The sequence below is a fragment of the Oncorhynchus mykiss genome, chromosome Y (genome assembly GCF_013265735.2).
Source record: "Oncorhynchus mykiss isolate Arlee chromosome Y, USDA_OmykA_1.1, whole genome shotgun sequence".
In the NCBI taxonomy this organism is placed as follows: Eukaryota; Metazoa; Chordata; class Actinopteri; order Salmoniformes; family Salmonidae; genus Oncorhynchus; species Oncorhynchus mykiss.
In genome coordinates, this window is record NC_048593.1 from 6,250,791 (window position 1) to 6,267,586 (window position 16,796).

Here is a 16,796-nt window from a genome sequence, read left to right on the forward strand (position 1 = left end):
ATGAGGGTTGCTGTAGTTCAGAGGAAGCTGGCAGTGTGGAAGGCCAGATCCTTGTCTTTCTTGGGCAAGGTTCTGGTCCTGAAGGTGGATGTACTGCCTTCCCTTCTGTACTTGGCTTACATCTATCCATTGCCGGCGAGCATGAGGAGGGGGCTAGTAAGGCTCGTGTTTCAGTTCATGTGGGGAGGCAGGTATGAGTATGTCGCCAGGGCTCGCATGATCTCAACAATCGGGGAGGGTGGGAGGGGAGTTCCACACTTCCCACTCAAGTTGGACTCGATTTTTGTTTCGTTTTTGTTGAATGAGCTCGCTAATCCGGTGATTCATCCCTCCGGTTACTTCCTGCGGGTGTTCTTCTCGTACCAGCCGAGAAGCATAATGGTGTGGTCCAACACGGGTCCTCGGGCTGAACAGCTGCCGTGGCACTTCAGCCATGCGGCGAAGTGGCTGCGCGCACATCCCGAGGTTGAAGTCGCCCGAGTAGGTTTGGACCACAGACGCCTGTACGAGGAGGTCAGACGGACCGTTTGTGCACCCCCTGTGGTGGGCACCCCTGCTGTGGTCTGGGAGACCATACAGGCGCAGGGCCTAGACAATCGTCTTAAGGATCTAAATTGGTTAAGCCTCCACAAGTGCCTGCCGGTACGATCCATAATGTACCGGCATAGCTTGGCACGGTCCCCCCAGTGCCCGAGACCAACTTGTGGTGGGGAGGAGACGATACGCCACATGTACTGGGACTGTCCTTTCGCAGGAGTAGTGTGGGCCAGGGCTCAGGGTTTGCTAGGGAGAGTGAAGGGAGGGTTTGTGTTAACATGGGCGAGGGTGGAGAGAGGGGTAGGGAGAGCAGGGGGGGTAGGTAGGGACCGTTTTCTGTTGTGGCTACTTATCAGTCTTTTTAAGAAAGGGCTCTGGGATGCCAGGCAGGGGCTGGTTAAGTCAGGGGCAGACATGGGGGTGGAGGGAATAGTGAGGAGTGTGGAGGGGGATTTGAGGGGGAGGATAAGGAGGGAGGAGAGGAAGTGGGGCCACCATGCAGCATTAGAGCGGTGGAAAGGGGGGTTGGGGCTTGTCAGGTAGGTAAGTTTTAGAAGGTAGGTTGGCCAATTTTGTGGGATTTGGAATGCTTATGTTTATTGATGGCATGTGATTTTTGTTAGTTTGCAGCAGCCCCCTGGAAAAGATTGAGGGCGGGTTTTGGTTGCCTATCTCTTACCAGAGAGAAAGGGGTTCAGTGGTTTTGAAAACCGATGGGTTGTTTTTTGTTACAAGTTTTGTTTGGATATGGGCATGTTAAAAGAAGTGTGAAATGTTCACAGTGTAAATGTAAAAGTTAGAATAAAAGCTTTGAATCATCATCTGTTCTTATCAGTTTAATATCTGATACGTCCCCCATCGGGGGACTACATATTAAATGGATTTTTCGAACAGGGAGTCGGAAATGGGGCTTGCTCCGTCCGCTCCACGCATCGACCCGGTATTGCAGTACCTCCGGGAACGGTGCAACACTTTTCTCCCGTTGTCAAGGGAAAATGCACATTCACAAAGCTATGTAAACAGCTGGCTAGCTAGCTAGCTAGCTAGCTGGCTGGCTAGCAGAAGAAGAGAAGGAAAGAAACATTCAAACTGAAAGAAAGGCGAAGCGCTCTTCAATGGGCCCCCCGTTTCCCGCCATTTTACTTAAAAAAAAAAAAAAAAAAAAGAATTGGGGCCAGGATATTGTCTGTCTCTGTCTCTGTCTCTGTCTCTGTCTCTGTCTCTCTCTCTGTCTCTCTCTCTGTCTCTCTCTCTGTCTCTCTCTCTGTCTCTCTCTCTGTCTCTCTGTCTCTCTGTGCCTCTGTGCCTCTGTGTCTGTGACCTTCTTTTTATCCACAGACAGCCCTCGAAAACTTGGAAGAGTGGGTTCCGGGAGCACCCGCGGGAACCCTGCCTAGAGTGCACAGAGTGTGTCTCGGGCCCCGACCTCTTGACTTCCATATGACTCTGGTTTCTCTTCATTACGCACAAGCCTTTCGCCTTTTACTAAAGACTTCCGTGGAGAGGAACACTTACGAGTTCAACGTATTTTTGGAGCGGCTTTGCTTCTTGCAGAGCCCGGTATCTTGTTTCAAGGGAAATTGACAGAGATGGGCCAGGATAGTGACTTAAAGACGCATTAGCGACTTTTTCCAAAAAACACCTGCCTGTTTGTTGCCAGGGAAACGGTGGGTGGGTGGGTGGGTGGGTTGGTTGAGTGGGGGTTGGAGGGAGAGAGGAGCTGGCTTTTGCCAACCCACCCGCTGAGGTCTGTCGAGACCCCCGGGGGTCCGGCGGTTTCAGGGTTCCATTTGTGGGTTATCGCTTCTCGGCCTTTTGGCTAAGTTCAAGTTGGGTACCGAGGTGCCGTAACCCCTTAGCCAAAAGCCGAAGGCCGGAGGGCGGAAAAGAGACAAAGTTGTGCGGGAAAGATATCCAATTTTTTTTCTCTTTCTTACAGAAAATGGCGAAGTTTTCCTCACCAAGGATGCCCGGGATCGGGATCGCAAATACGGTGAGATTTGCCTGGAGGAACAAGGAGGGAAACCTTCGGAAGGTCAGTACTGATGGGAACTTTGAAGTTGGAGGTAGGAGAGGTGATGTGCCTCCAGGTGAACCAGGCGGAGGCATCTTTTGATGTAACGCTTCACAAGGAGAAGAAGTTTGAGGAGATACTGAAGAAGGCGAGAGAGGTGGGGAAGGAGAGGCCCATGAGCCATTACGAGGTGACCAGCCTGGGAAAGAGCAATTTCAGGCTGGTCACAGTTAACATGTACAACCCCCATGTGACTGATGAGGAAGTAAGATCGTTCTTGGGACGCTATATGGACAATGTATCGTCGGCTAGACTCATCAGGGACTCCCTGGGCTTCTGGACTGGGAAGAGAGTCTTCCAGAGTTTGCTCAGGGAGGACCCAAAGGGGCAGGACGGATTCCTCCATCCCCCGGCGATGTTCTCCCTGGGGGCTGACAGGGGAACTTTATATTATGCCCGTCAGCCGCCATTTTGCAGGCGGTGTATGGCCTACGGCCATATCCTCGCCTCGTGCGACACAAGGAAGTGTAGGTATTGTGGATCTGGGGAGCACGAGGCGAGGGACTGCAAAGTGCCTAAGGCGTGCCACGGGTGTGGCTCATCTGCACACCTGTGGCGGGAGTGCCCGGCCAGGCAGAGGTCATACGCGTCTGCAGCTGGAGGGAGGGCAGGAGAGGGGGATGGGGGAAGAAGAGGAGGGGAAGGATGGCCTTTTCAGGCGCAGATGGCTGGCCCAGAGGGCAAGAAGCAAGAAGAAGAGAAAGGAGTGACAGCGGGAGGAGAAAGAAAGAAGGAAGAGCGTTAAAGATCAACGGGGGAGGGAGTGGTGGGGGAGGGGGTTCCGGTGGTAGGACCTGTGGGGGTGCCTGTGGTAGGACCTGTGGGGGGGAGGGGGTGCCTGTGGTAGGACCTGTGGGGGGGGAGGGGGTGCCTGTGGCAGGACCTGTGGGGGGGGAGGGGGCGCCTGCGGCAGGAACTGGGGAGGGGGTGGAGGGGAGGCGGGAGTGGGGGGACTGTGCGTCGGACCTACCGGTGGAAGAGATGAGGGAACTGGCGGAGGAGCTGGGAGGTGCTGTCTCCCCGCTGCCTCTTGAGCCCCTTATACCTCTTCCACCTAAAAAACAAAATAAGATGAAGAAAGGGAAGAGGGGGGCAGACGTGACAGATAGGGAGAGGGAGGGGGTGTGGAAGGGGGAGGCAAGCGAGTGATGGGGTTAAGGAGGAAGTCCCTGTCCTCACTGTTTGCAGAGGCCCCTCAGCACGGGGGGGAGGGTGGATCCCTGGGAGAGGATCAGGGCTGTTTGGCTGGGGGTCCCCAAATCCTCTTAGAGGAGATGGAGTCCCCTAGCCTCAGTTTGGAGGATTACAGGGAGGAAGCTGGTGGGGAGCCCGGGGTGCAGGGTACTCCTAACCCTAACACCATTCCTGCATCCTGGGCTGGAGGAATGGATGAGGACGGGGGGACGTCGGACGAGGGGAAGATGTCCCTGTCGGGTGTGATGGGCCAGGGGAGCATCAGGTGAGCCTCCTGTTCGTTTGGTGGTTGTTTTTGGTTTTTATTTTCTGAGATAATTGGTATTTTTGTTTTATAATAGAATCTTATGATACTTTTGTTTAGTTTAAATGTAAGGGGTTTAAGAGATTTTGTTAAGAGGAGGGCGGTGTTTAGTTTTTTAGAAGGGGTGGGTTTTGACGTTTGTTTTTTGCAGGAGGTTCACCTGAGGGATGGAGGGGATGTCAAAAGGTTTAGGAGAGAGTGGGATAAGGGTTATTCGTTGTGGGGCATAGGAGGGGTGCACTCAACGGGGGTAGGGATATTGATTGGGAATAGGGAGATTATTGTAGAGAGCACTTTTGGCGTAGTACAGGGGAGAGTTTTGGGTGTAGATATCACATATAGGGATATTAGATATAGGTTATTTGGGGTGTACGGGTCACAGGTGGCGGCAGACAGGAGGGAGATGGTGGACTGTCTGGCGCCCCTGTGTGTCACAAATAGGCACTTAGTGATAGGAGGTGATTTGAATATAGATTTGGGGATAGGGGGAGACAGTAGTGCAGGCGCCATCACCGGGCTAATGGCTTGCCATGGCCTGGTTGATGGTGGCCTGCACACTACTCCGGCAATGGTCGGTCCCACATGGCGCAACTCCAGGGGGGTTGCGCGGAGGCTCGACTATATTTTTGTATCTGGGTCTTTGGGTCGGTCGGTTGTCTTCTTTTCGGACCATGACGGGGTGCTCCTGCAGGTGGGGTCGCCAGTCTGCCTCTTCGGTAGGGGGTACTGGAAACTAGATTGGGATTTACTGGATGAGCAGGTGTTTGTTAATGCTGTCACAGGGGTGTTTCGGAGGCTTGAAGGCCTCCGGCCCATGTGTGAGGGGGTGTTAGAGTGGTGGGATATAGTAAAGGTAAGGATTAGGGCCTTTATTATAGGATATGGTAAGAGGAAGAAAAGGGAGGAAAGGAGGGAGGTGGATCATATCCAAAGGTTGCTCGAACTTGAGTACGAGGCAGGCAACCTCGGTGGTTCGTTTGACTGGGAGAAATCCACAGCCCTGAAGGCGCAGCTCAGGGAGCTGCAGGAGCTGAAGGCTCGAGCTTTCCTGGAGCGTGCACATAGTGGCTTTTTAGAACATAATGAGACTTGTTCCGCTATGTTCTTTAAGTCGGTTAGGGCAAGGCAGAGAAGGAAGGTAATGCATGGAGTTAGAAAAGAAGATGGTAGTGTAGTAAGTAAACCAGAGGAGATGGTCAGGGTGACAACTGATCATTTCCGAGGTTTATTTAAGGAAAGGGAAATAGATGTAGAGCAGGGAAATGTGTTTTTAGAACACTTGTCCCGGCGGTTGCCGGAGGACATTAGAGACGTGATGGAGGCCCAGATCTCACTAGAAGAGGTTGAGAGCGCTCTTAGGAGGATGGGAAAAGGGAAGGTGCCTGGGATGGATGGGCTGCCGGCGGAGTTTTACCTCAAGTTTTGGGGTATACTTGGACCGGTGGTACTCAAAGTCTTGAAGGCCATCCTCGAGACGGGTGTCCCGGGGGGTTCAATGGTAGTCGGTGTGCTGTCACTTCTTTACAAGAAGGGGGACGCAACTGACCTTGGCAACTGGCGGCCGTTGACCATGCTGTGTGTAGACTACAAGTTGCTTGCAAAGGTCTTAGCGGACCGGTTGCGCACAGCACTTCCCTACGTCGTCCATGAGGATCAGACGTGCGGGGTAGAGGGACGCTCAATTAGATGGAACCTTCAGTTGATCAGGGACTCCATCGCCTGGGTTGAAGATAGAGGTCTGCCTTTAATGGTAGCGGCGCTTGATCAGGCGAAAGCCTTTGATCGTGTGAATAGATCCTTTCTATTCAGGGTATTAGGTAGATTAGGGTTTGGGGAGAAGTATATAGGATGGATCCGTACATTATATGTCGGAGCGGGGTGTCGAGTAAGCGTAAACGGTCACTTGGGTGACGTTTTTGACCTCTCGTCTGGGGTCAGGCAGGGGTGCCCGCTCTCGGCACTCCTCTTCGTTCTGTACATGGAGCCTCTGGGGGCTGCCATTAGGGCAGACACAGGGGTGGAGGGTTTGTCGATCCCTGGAAGCGGTGGGCTGCGTGTTAAGATGACGCAGTACGCCGACGACACTTCCTTGCTACTATGCAAGGACTCGTGCCTGACAAGGTCCCTTGCCATCATTGGGGATTTCACCCGAGCGTCGGGGGCGGTTCTGAACAATGCAAAGTCTTCCGTTAAGTTTTTCGGAAGATGGCGCGGTAGAACGGATGTGCCCGGGGGGTTATCTCTCTGTGAGGGGGCCCTGAGGATTCTCGGGGTCCATTTTGAGACCTCTGGCTCAACGACGCTGAACTGGAACATGAGGATCGCAGTGGTACAGAGGAAGCTAGCAATGTGGAAGGCTAGGTCTTTGTCTTTTATAGGTAAGGTCCTGGTTCTAAAGGTGGATGTATTGCCATCTCTTTTGTATTTGGCATACATATACCCATTGCCGGCTTGTCTGAGGAGGCCTCTAGTGAGGCTTGTGTTTCAGTTCATGTGGGGTGGCAGGTACGAGTGGGTCGCCAGGGCACGCATGCTCTGTCCCATCGGGGAGGGAGGTAGGGGGGTACCTAACATCCCCCTCAAGCTGGACACAATTTTTGTGTCCTTTGTGTTGGCTCATGATACATGATACACCCGTCCGGTTACCTCCTGCGGGTGTTCTTCTCCTACCAAGCGAGAAACGTAATGGTGTGGTCTAACACGGGTCCTCGGGCGGAACAGCTGCCGTGGCACTTTGGCCATGCGGCCAAGTGGTTGCGTGCGCACCCCGAGGTTGAAGTTGCCCGAGTAGGTTTAGACCACAGGCACCTGTACGAAGAGGTCAGGCAGGCAGGGAGTCCTGCGCCTGTAGCGGGCATCTCGGAAGTGGTCTGGGAGGGAGTGCAGGAGCGGGGCCTGGACAACAGGCTCAAGGACCTGAATTGGTTGAGCCTCCACAAGTGTTTGCCGGTACGGTCCACCATGTACCGGCATAGCTTGGCGCGATCCCCCACCTGCCCAAGGGCTGCTTGTGGCAGGGAGGAGACTGTGCGCCATGCTTTTTGGGACTGTGCCTTTGCCGGAGTGGTATGGGCGAGGGCACGGGTGTTGATAAGTTTGGTAAGAGGGGATTTTGTGGTGACATGGGCTAGGTTAGAGAGAGGTGTAGGGAGAGCGAGGGGTACAGATAGGGATAGATTTCTGCTCTGGCTTCTCATGAGCCTCTTTAAACGGGGGCTGTGGGAAGCCAGGCAGAATTTGGTAAAGACAGGGAGAGATTGGGGGGTGGAAGGGATATTTAGGAGGGTGGAATGAGATTTAAGAGGTAGGATGAAGAGGGAGGAGGTGGGGGAAACATGCGGCACGGGAGAGATGGAAAGGGGGTTTAGGGCTGGGGGTGTTAGATTGAGATTTATAAGGGGATAGATTAGGAGCGGAGAGATAGGGAAAGGTAGTGGTTAGGAATGGATGGGGGGATGATGCTCCCCTGAGTTTTTGTTTTTGGTTTGTGTGTTCTTGGTTATTTGAAAATGCCATTATTTAAGTTGGAAAGAAAATTATAATTTTTGAATTGTATGAATGAATGGCATAGTAAGTAATAAATTATTTTTTCTAAAAAATAAAAAAAAATTTTTAAAAAAAAATCTGTTCTTATCAGTTTAATATCTGATACGTCCCCCATCGGGGGACTACATATTAAATTGATTTTTCGAACAGGGAGTCGGAAATGGGGCTTGCTCCGTCCGCTCCACGCATCGACCCGGTATTGCAGTACCTCCGGGAACGGTGCAACACTTTTCTCCCGTTGTCAAGGAAAAATGCAAATTCACAAAGCTATGTAAACAGCTGGCTAGCTAGCTAGCTGGCTAGCAGAAGAAGAGAAGGAAAGAAACATTCAAACTGAAAGAAAGGCGAAGCGCCCTTCAATGGGGTCCCCCGTTTCCCGCCATTTTACTTAAAAAAAAAAAAATTTGGGGCCAGGATTCTCTCTCTCTCTCTCTCTGCCTCTGCCTCTGCCTCCTTCTTTTTATCCACAGACAGCCCTCGAAAACTTGGAAGAGTGGGTTCCGGGAGCACCCGCGGGAACCCTGCCTAGAGTGCACAGAGTGTGTCTCGGGCCCCGACCTCTTGACTTCCATATGACTCTGGTTTCTCTTCATTACGCACAAGCCTTTCGCCTTTTACTTTTTTTTTGGTTGAGTGGGGGTTGGAGGGAGAGAGGAGCTGGCTTTTGCCAACCCACCCGCTGAGGTCTGTCGAGACCCCCGGGGGTCCGGCGGTTTCAGGGTTCCATTTGTGGGTTATCGCTTCTCGGCCTTTTGGCTCAGATCAAGCTTGGTACCGAGGTGCCCCAAAGCCCGCTTAGTCAAAAGGTAGAACCAGGAGAGCGGTAAGTGTGTTTTTTTGTTTTTGAAAATTTTTTGATATATAATTTCTTGTCTTCTTTGTATTTTCTTGTTTTTTGGAAGAGGTTGGTGAACCGGGTGCGCTAGTCTCCTTGTGGAGATGGCGCAGGACAGTTCATCACGGTCGGTTCCTACGATTGGACTGGCCAACACGGTGCGTTTTTCCTGGAGGGAAAAAGAGATGGAGCCTTGGGTGAGAGAAACCTTCGGGAGAAATGTTCTGATGGGTTGCCTACAGCTGGAAGTAAAAGATGTACTATGCCTTCAAGGGAATCCCATCGAGAAAGGATATGATGTGACGTTACAAGTGGAAGGAAAACACGACGAAGTTATGAAGAAGGTGAGAGAAGGAAAAGGACCGAAACCCCTGTGCCATTACACGGTGACCAGCCTGGCAAGGAACAACTTCAGGGTGGTCACCGTAACCATGTACAATCCGCACGTGAAGGATGAAGAAGTGAGGGCCTTTCTGGGGAGGTATATAGACAATGTCTCCTCAGCGAGGTACCTCAGGGACTCCCTGGGTTTCTGGAACGGGAGAAGAGGTTTCCAGGCGTTACTCAGGGAGTCCCCGAAGAGTGTGGATGGCTACCTCCATCCTCCGGCGATGTTCTCCCTGGGGGCTGACAGGGGGACGTTGTATTATGCCCGTCAGCCCCCGTTCTGCAGGCGTTGTATGGCCTACAGCCATATCCTGGCCTCGTGCAGCACCAAGAAGTGTCGGTTTTGTGGATCGGAAGAGCACGAGGCCAAGGAATGTGACGAGCCCAAGGCTTGCCACGGGTGTGGCTCGAAAGCACACCTGTGGCGTAATTGCCCGGCTCGTCACAGGTCATACGCGTCTGCAGCTGGGGGGGGAGCGGGGGATGGGGGGAGGAAAGAAAGGACGCGTGCGGATTGTACGGATGGCACAGGGGAAAAGACGGCAATGGAAGAGGATGGGAAGAAGGAAGAGGAGAGAAGAAAGAGGAGTGAAGATGGAAAGAAGGAAAAAGGAGAGAAGAAAAAGAAGGCGGAAGAACGGGAAGGAGCGGAGAAGAGGGAGAGTGGGACAGTGGTACGAGAAGGAGTGGAAGAGGGGACGGTGATGGTGATGGGGACGGAGGGAGGGGTGGAGGTGGGAGGGGGAGATGGGGGGAAGGAGTGGGGGGACAGCCTGCCAGGCTTCCTCGAGGAAGAGACAAGGGAATTGGTGGAGGAGTTAGCGGGGAGGGGACGTTGTGTCTCCCCGCTACCTCCTTCACCAAAGAAGAAGGGGAAGAAGAGGGTAAGCTTGGCAGGTAGTGAGAGGGAGGGGGGTGTGGAGGGGAAGGGGGGGGCGTTGGCCTCCCTGTTTGCCTCAGCCCCTTACATCCTGGTGGAGGATGACTCCAGTGAGGGGTCTGTGGGCTGTGTGCTAGAGGGATCCCAACTACTGTTTGGGGAGATGGGGTCCCCTACGCTCAGCCCCGAGGCATACAGGGAGGGGGGGTTGGAGGGTGGTGGTGAGGAACCCAGGATGCAGGGCACTCGGCCTAACACACTGCCTGCATTTTTTTGTTTCTTTCGGAGGCTTGACGGCCTCCGGTCCATGTGCGAGGGGGTGTTAGAGTGGTGGGATTTAGTGAAGGTGAGGATTAGGGCTTTTATAATAGGATATTGTAAAAGGAAAAAAAGTGAGGAAAGGAGGGAGGTGGATCGTATCCAAAGGTTAATTGAACTCGAGCACGAGGCAGGCAACCTCGGCGGGTCGATTGACTGGGAGAGATTCGCAGCCCTAAAGGCGCAGCTCAGGGAGCTGCAGGAGCAGAAGGCTCGAGTTTTCCTGGAGCGTGCGCATAGTGGCTTCCTAGAACATAATGAGACTTGTTCCGCTATGTTCTTTAAGTCGGTTAGGCCCAGGCAGAGTAGGAAGGTAATGCATGGCGTTAGGGAAGAAAATGGTAGTATAGTAAGTAAACCAGAGGAAATGGTCAGGGTGACAACTGATCATTTCCAAGGTTTATTTAAGGAAAGGGAGATAGATGTAGAGCAGGGAAACGTGTTTTTAGAACACTTGTCTCGGCGGTTGCCGGAGGACATTAGAGACGTGATGGAGGCCCAGATCTCACTAGAAGAGGTTGAGAGCGCTCTTAGGAGGATGGGAAAAGGGAAGGTGCCTGGGATGGATGGGCTGCCGGCTGAGTTTTACCTCAAGTTTTGGGGTATACTTGGACCAGTGGTCCTCGAAGTCTTGAAGGCCATCCTTGAGACGGGGGTCCCGGGGGGATCAATGGCTGTTGGTGTGCTGTCACTTCTTTATAAGAAGGGGGAAGTAACTGACCTTAGCAACTGGCGGCCATTGACCATGCTGTGCGTAGATTACAAGCTACTTGCAAAGGTCTTAGCGGATTGGTTACGCACAGCCCTTCCCTACGTTGTTCATGAGGATCAGACGTGTGGGGTTGAGGGCCGCTCTATTCGATGGAACCTACAGTTGATCAGGGACTCCATCGCCTGGGTTGAAGATAGAGGGCTGCCTTTAATGGTAGCAGCGCTAGATCAGGCGAAAGCCTTTGATCGCGTGAATAGATATTTTCTATTCAGGGTGTTAGGTAGATTAGGATTTGGGGAGAAGTACATAGGATGGATCCGTACATTATATGTCGGAGCGGGGTGCCGAGTAAGTGTAAATAGTCACTTAGGTGACGTTTTTGACCTCTCGTCTGGGGTCAGGCAGGGATGCCCACTCTCGGCTCTCCTCTTCGTTCTGTACATGGAGCCTCTGGGGGCTGCCATTAGGGCAGACACAGGGGTGGAGGGTTTGTTGATCCCTGGAAGCGGTGGGCTGCGTGTTAAGATGACGCAGTACGCCGACGACACTTCCTTGCTGCTGTGCAAGGACTCGTGCTTGACAAGGTCCCTTGCCATCATTGGGGATTTCACCCGAGCGTCGGGGGCGGTTCTGAATCATGCAAAGTCTTCCGTTAAGTTTTTCGGAAGATGGCGCGGTAGGACGGATGTGCCCGGGGGGTTATCTCTCTGTGAGGGGGCCCTGAGGATTCTCGGGGTCCATTTTGAGACCTCCGGCTCAGCGACGCTGAACTGGAACATGGGTATCGCAGTTGTTCAGAGGAAGCTAGCAATGTGGAAGGCTAGGTCTTTGTCTTTTATAGGTAAGGTCCTGGTCCTAAAGGTGGATGTATTGCCATCTCTTTTGTACTCTGCGTACATCTACCCATTGCCAGCTTGTCTGAGAAGGTATCTAGTGAGGCTCGTGTTTCAGTTCATGTGGGGTGGCAGGTACGAGTGGGTCGCCAGGGCGCGCATGCTCTGTCCCATCGGGGAGGGAGGTAGGGGGGTACCACATCTCCCCCTCAAGCTAGACGCCATTTTTGTTTCTTTCCTGTTGACGGAGCTTGCTCGTCCGGTTATACACCCGTCCGGTTACCTCCTGCGGGTGTTCTTCTCGTATCAGGCGAGAAGCGTAATGGTGTGGTCTAACGCGGGTCCTCGGGCGGAACAGCTGCCGTGGCACTTTGGCCATGCGGCCAAGTGGCTGCGTGCGCACCCCGAGGTTGAAGTTGCCCGAGTAGGTTTAGATCACAGGCACCTGTACGAGGAGGTCAGGCAGGCAGGGAGTCCTGCGCCTGTAGCGGGCATCTCGTCAGTGGTCTGGGAGGGAGTGCAGGCGCGGGGCCTGGACAACAGGCTCAAGGACCTGAATTGGTTGAGCCTCCACAAGTGTTTGCCGGTACGTTCCATCATGTACCGGCATAGCTTGGCGCGATCCCCCACCTGCCCAAGATCTGCTTGTGGCAGGGAGGAGACTGTGCGCCATGCCATTTGGGACTGTGCCGTTGCCGGAGTGGTATGGGCTAGGGCACGGGTGTTGATAGGGTTGGTCAGGAGTGATTTTGTGGTGACGTGGGCTAGATTAGAAAGAGGTGTAGGGAGAGCGAGGGGAACAGATAGGGATAGGTTTCTGCTCTGGCTTCTCATGAGCCTCTTTAAACGGGGGCTGTGGGAAGCCAGGCAGAATTTGGTAAAGACAGGGAGAGATTGGGGGGTGGAAGGGATAGTGAGGAGGGTGGAAGGAGATTTAAGAGGGAGGATGAAGAGGGAGGAAAATAAGTGGGGGCAGCATGCGGCACGGGAGAGGTGGAAAGGGGGTTTAGGACTGTTAGTGTTAGATTGAGTGTTGTAAGGGGATAGATTAGGGACGGGGAGATAGGGTTAGGTATTGGTTAGGTATGACGGGGAGGGACGATGCTCCCCTGAGGATCTTTGGTTTTTTGGGTGTTTGGGTGTCATTTAAAATGAAAATACCATTATTTACGTTTGGATGGTATTTGAAAGTAATAAATTATTTTTTGTAAAAAAAATATAAAAAAATCTGTTCTTATCAGTTTGATATCTGATACGTATCAGGGGACTACATATTAAATGTATTTTTCGAACAGGGAGTCGGAAATGGGGCTTGCTCCGTCCGCTCCACGCATCGACCCGGTATTGCAGTACCTCCGGGAACGGTGCAACACTTTTCTCCCGTTGTCAAGGAAAAATGCAAATTCACAAAGCTATGTAAACAGCTGGCTAGCTAGCTAGCTAGCTAGCTATCTAGCTAGCTGGCAGACAGAAGAAGAGGAAAGAAACATTCAAACTGAAAGAAAGGCGAAGCGCCCTTCAATGGGGTCCCCCATTTCCCGCCATTTTACTTAAAAAAAAAAAATTGGGGCCAGGATTGTGTGTGTGTGTGTGTCTCTCTCTCTCTGTTGCTGTGCCTCTGTGTCTGTGACCTTCTTTTTATCCACAGCCTTCGAAAACTTGGAAGAGTGGGTTCCGGGAGCACCCGCGGGAACCCTGCCTAGAGTGCACAGAGTGTGTCTCGGGCCCCGACCTCTTGACTTCCATATGACTCTGGTTTCTCTTCATTACGCACAAGCCTTTCGCCTTTTACTAAAGACTTCCGTGGAGAGGAACACTTACGAGTTCAACGTATTTTTGGAGCGGCTTTGCTTCTTGCAGAGCCCGGTATCTTGTTTCAAGAGAAATTGACAGAGATGGGCCAGGATAGTGACTTAAAGACGCATTAGCGACTTTTTCCAAAAAACACCTGCCTGTTTGTTGCCAGGGAAACGGTGGGTGGGTGGGTGGGTGGGTGGGTGGGTGGTTGGTTGGTTGAGTGGGGGTTGGAGGGAGAGAGGAGCTGGCTTTTGCCAACCCACCCGCTGAGGTCTGTCGAGACCCCCGGGGGTCCGGCGGTTTCAGGGTTCCATTTGTGGGTTATCGCTTCTCTGCCTTTTGGCTCAGATCAAGCTTGGTACCGAGGTGCCCCAGAGCTCGCTGAGTCAAAAGGTCGGAGATAGGAGGGCGGTAAGGTAGTTTCGGTTTAGTGTCCTGTTTGGAAGGGCGTTTGTGTTTTCTTGGAGGCTTCCTTTTTTGGAGAGCTGTTTTTCTTCTGGTTTAGACGTAAATATCCTTTTTTTGGAATGGAGCGTCCAAATAGGTCGGTACCAGGAATAGGGTTGGCAAACTCAGTTAGGTTTGCTTGGCGGGATAAAGAAGTGGAGCCAATTGGAAGAGAGAATTTTGGGAGGACCATATTGATGGGGATGTTAAAACTGGAAGTTAAAGACGTTTTATGTTTCCAAGATAATCCGGTGGAACGGGCTTTTGATGTGACCTTGCATAGTGAAGGGAAACATCAGGAAATATTGAAAAAAGCTAAGGAAGAGAGTAAGACAAGGCCTTTATGCCAATATGAAGTCACTAACTTGGCGAAGAATAGTTTTCGTGTGGTTACAGTGACTATGTATAATCCCCATGTAACGGACAATGAGGTGAGGGCCTTGCTGGGGAGATATATGGACAATGTATCCTCAGCGAGGCTCCTAAGAGACTCCCTGGGATTCTGGACAGGGAGGAGGGGTTTCCAGGCCCTTCTTAGGGAGGACCCAGAGGGTTTTGACGGTTACCTACATCCCCCAGCGATGTTCTCCCTGGGGGCTGACAGGGGGACGTTGAATTATGCCCGTCAGCCTCCTTTTTGCAGGCGATGTATGGCCTATGGCCACACACTCGCCTCGTGCAGCACTAGGAGGTGCAGGTACTGTGGATCGGGTGAGCACGAGGCGAGGGATTGTGTCGAGCCGAAGGCATGCCACGGGTGTGGCTCGGTAGCACACCTGTGGCGGGACTGCCCGGCTAGGCGTGGGTCATACGCGTCTGCAGCTGGGGGGGGGAGCGAGAGCGGGGGATGGAGGAAGACGAGGAAGAGAGGAGACGGAAGAGGGGGGTGGAAGGACTGAGCAGAAGGAGTCGGGGAAAGGAGAAGAAAAAGAAGAGGCGAGAGCGGAGACAGAAGGAGAGGTGGACGGGATAGTAGGAGAGGAGGCCGGGACAGAAGGAGAGGTGGCCGGGATGGAAGGAGAGATGGACGGCACAGAAGGAGAGGAGACCGGGACAGAAGAAGAGGTGGCCGGGATGGAGGGAGAAGGAGTCGGAATAGAGGTTGGGAAGGAGGTTGAAGGAGAAAAGGGAAAGAAAAAGAAGAAGACTGCGACGAGGATGGAGGAGAGTGAGGAGATGGTGAGAGTCGAGAGACACGAGGAGACAACAGTGGAGAGAAAGGAGGTGGAGGAGGGTTTGGAGATGGAGCCGGAAGGAGAGACGGAAAGGCGAAGGGGGGTGAAGAATTGGGAGGGGAGTGGAGTGACGAAGGAAAGGCTGGAGGAGTTGAGAGCGATGGTGAGAGGTTTGGTAGAGAGGGAAATGGGAAAGGGAAAGGAGAAGGAAGGAGCGGTGTGTGACGTTGGCTATCGGGGACCTTCGCTGGGTGATCCTCCGTGCAAGAGGCCAAAGAAGGTGGTGGACAGCAGGTGGAGGAGGGGTGGTAAAAAGGGGGGGGGGGGCAGAGCGGGGGGGTGGGGAGGTAGCGGGGCCCTCGTGGGCTCCGTCTTCCTCATCTTTTAAACCCCCCGCTGAACTTGACCTCCCAGGGATGGCCCAAAGCTGGATGATGGAGGGAGAGTCGGACTTTCTCTTTGGGGATGTAGCGTCCCCGGTCCGGAGTCCGGAAGAGGGGGGGTGAAGGACTCGAGTGTGGGGCAGGTGCCGGGTGTCGTTGCTGTGTTCAGGGGAGGGGGGACGGTGGGAGATGGGAGCAATGTAGGGTCACAGTTAGACGGGATAGAGAAGGGGAGCACTGGGTGAGTTTTTGTTGGTATATAGGTGGGGTATATGGGTATTTGTAGGTTATTGGTATTTGGATTTGGGTAAAAGTTAGCAGTTTTGGACTGATCATTTGTGTTTTGGTTGATAGAAGATATTTAAGTTAATGGAATAATGAAGATTATTGTTTGGTAATTTGGATTTGGTTATAGTTTATTAGTTATGGAATGATGATTTGTAGTTTGGTGGAATTGGATTTAAGTTGACTGAATTTTGTAGGTGTATTGTTTGGTTATTGAAGGTAATAAATATATTTTATAAAAAAAAAAAAATCTGTTCTTATCAGTTTAATATCTGATACGTCCCCCATCGGGGGACTACATATTAAATGGATTTTTCGAACAGGGAGTCGGAAATGGGGCTTGCTCCGTCCGCTCCACGCATCGACCCGGTATTGCAGTACCTCCGGGAACGGTGCAACACTTTTCTCCCGTTGTCAAGGAAAAATGCAAATTCACAAAGCTATGTAAACAGCTGGCTAGCTAGCTAGCTAGCTAGCTAGCTAGCTGGCTAGCAGAAGAAGAGAAGGAAAGAAACATTCAAACTGAAAGCAAGGCGAAGCGCTCTTCAATGGGGTCCCCCGTTTCCCGCCATTTTACTTAAAAGAATTTAAAAAATAATTGGGGTCAGGATTGTGTGTGTGTGTGTCTCTCTCTCTCTGTGCCTCTGTGTCTGTGACCTTCTTTTTATCCACAGACAGCCCTCGAAAACTTGGAAGAGTGGGTTCCGGGAGCACCCGCGGGAACCCTGCCTAGAGTGCACAGAGTGTGTCTCGGGCCCCGACCTCTTGACTTCCATATGACTCTGGTTTCTCTTCATTACGCACAAGCCTTTCGCCTTTTACTAAAGACTTCCGTGGAGAGGAACACTTACGAGTTCAACGTATTTTTGGAGCGGCTTTGCTTCTTGCAGAGCCCGGTATCTTGTTTCAAGGGAAATTGACAGAGATGGGCCAGGATAGTGACTTAAAGACGCATTAGCGACTTTTTCCAAAAAACACCTGCCTGTTTGTTGCCAGCGAAACGGTGGGTGGGTGGGTGGGTGGGTTGGTTGAGTGGGGGTTGGAGGGAGAGAGGAGCTGGCTTTTGCCAACCCACCCGCTGAGGTCTGT

At 52.5% G+C, this 16,796-nt stretch overlaps 5 non-coding genes and 2 pseudogenes across 5 annotated transcripts; all 7 read left to right on the forward strand.

Moving 5' to 3' along the window:
- The first annotated feature begins 1,341 nt into the window (after positions 1–1,341).
- Positions 1,342–1,511, forward strand: LOC118945534 (annotated as a pseudogene).
- A 467-nt stretch (positions 1,512–1,978) lies between these two features.
- Positions 1,979–2,095, forward strand: LOC118945658. Its single transcript, XR_005040773.1, has one exon. It is a non-coding gene; the product is annotated as a U5 spliceosomal RNA (small nuclear RNA).
- A 5,595-nt stretch (positions 2,096–7,690) lies between these two features.
- Positions 7,691–7,885, forward strand: LOC118945538. Its single transcript, XR_005040672.1, has one exon. It is a non-coding gene; the product is annotated as a U2 spliceosomal RNA (small nuclear RNA).
- Positions 7,886–12,813: 4,928 nt separating this feature from the next.
- On the forward strand, positions 12,814–12,995 carry LOC118945569. The gene has a single exon (XR_005040685.1). It is a non-coding gene; the product is annotated as a U2 spliceosomal RNA (small nuclear RNA).
- Positions 12,996–13,367: 372 nt separating this feature from the next.
- On the forward strand, positions 13,368–13,484 carry LOC118945659. The gene has a single exon (XR_005040774.1). It is a non-coding gene; the product is annotated as a U5 spliceosomal RNA (small nuclear RNA).
- Positions 13,485–15,933: 2,449 nt separating this feature from the next.
- Positions 15,934–16,110, forward strand: LOC118945531 (annotated as a pseudogene).
- Positions 16,111–16,484: 374 nt separating this feature from the next.
- Positions 16,485–16,601, forward strand: LOC118945660. The gene has a single exon (XR_005040775.1). It is a non-coding gene; the product is annotated as a U5 spliceosomal RNA (small nuclear RNA).
- The last annotated feature ends 195 nt before the right edge of the window (positions 16,602–16,796 follow it).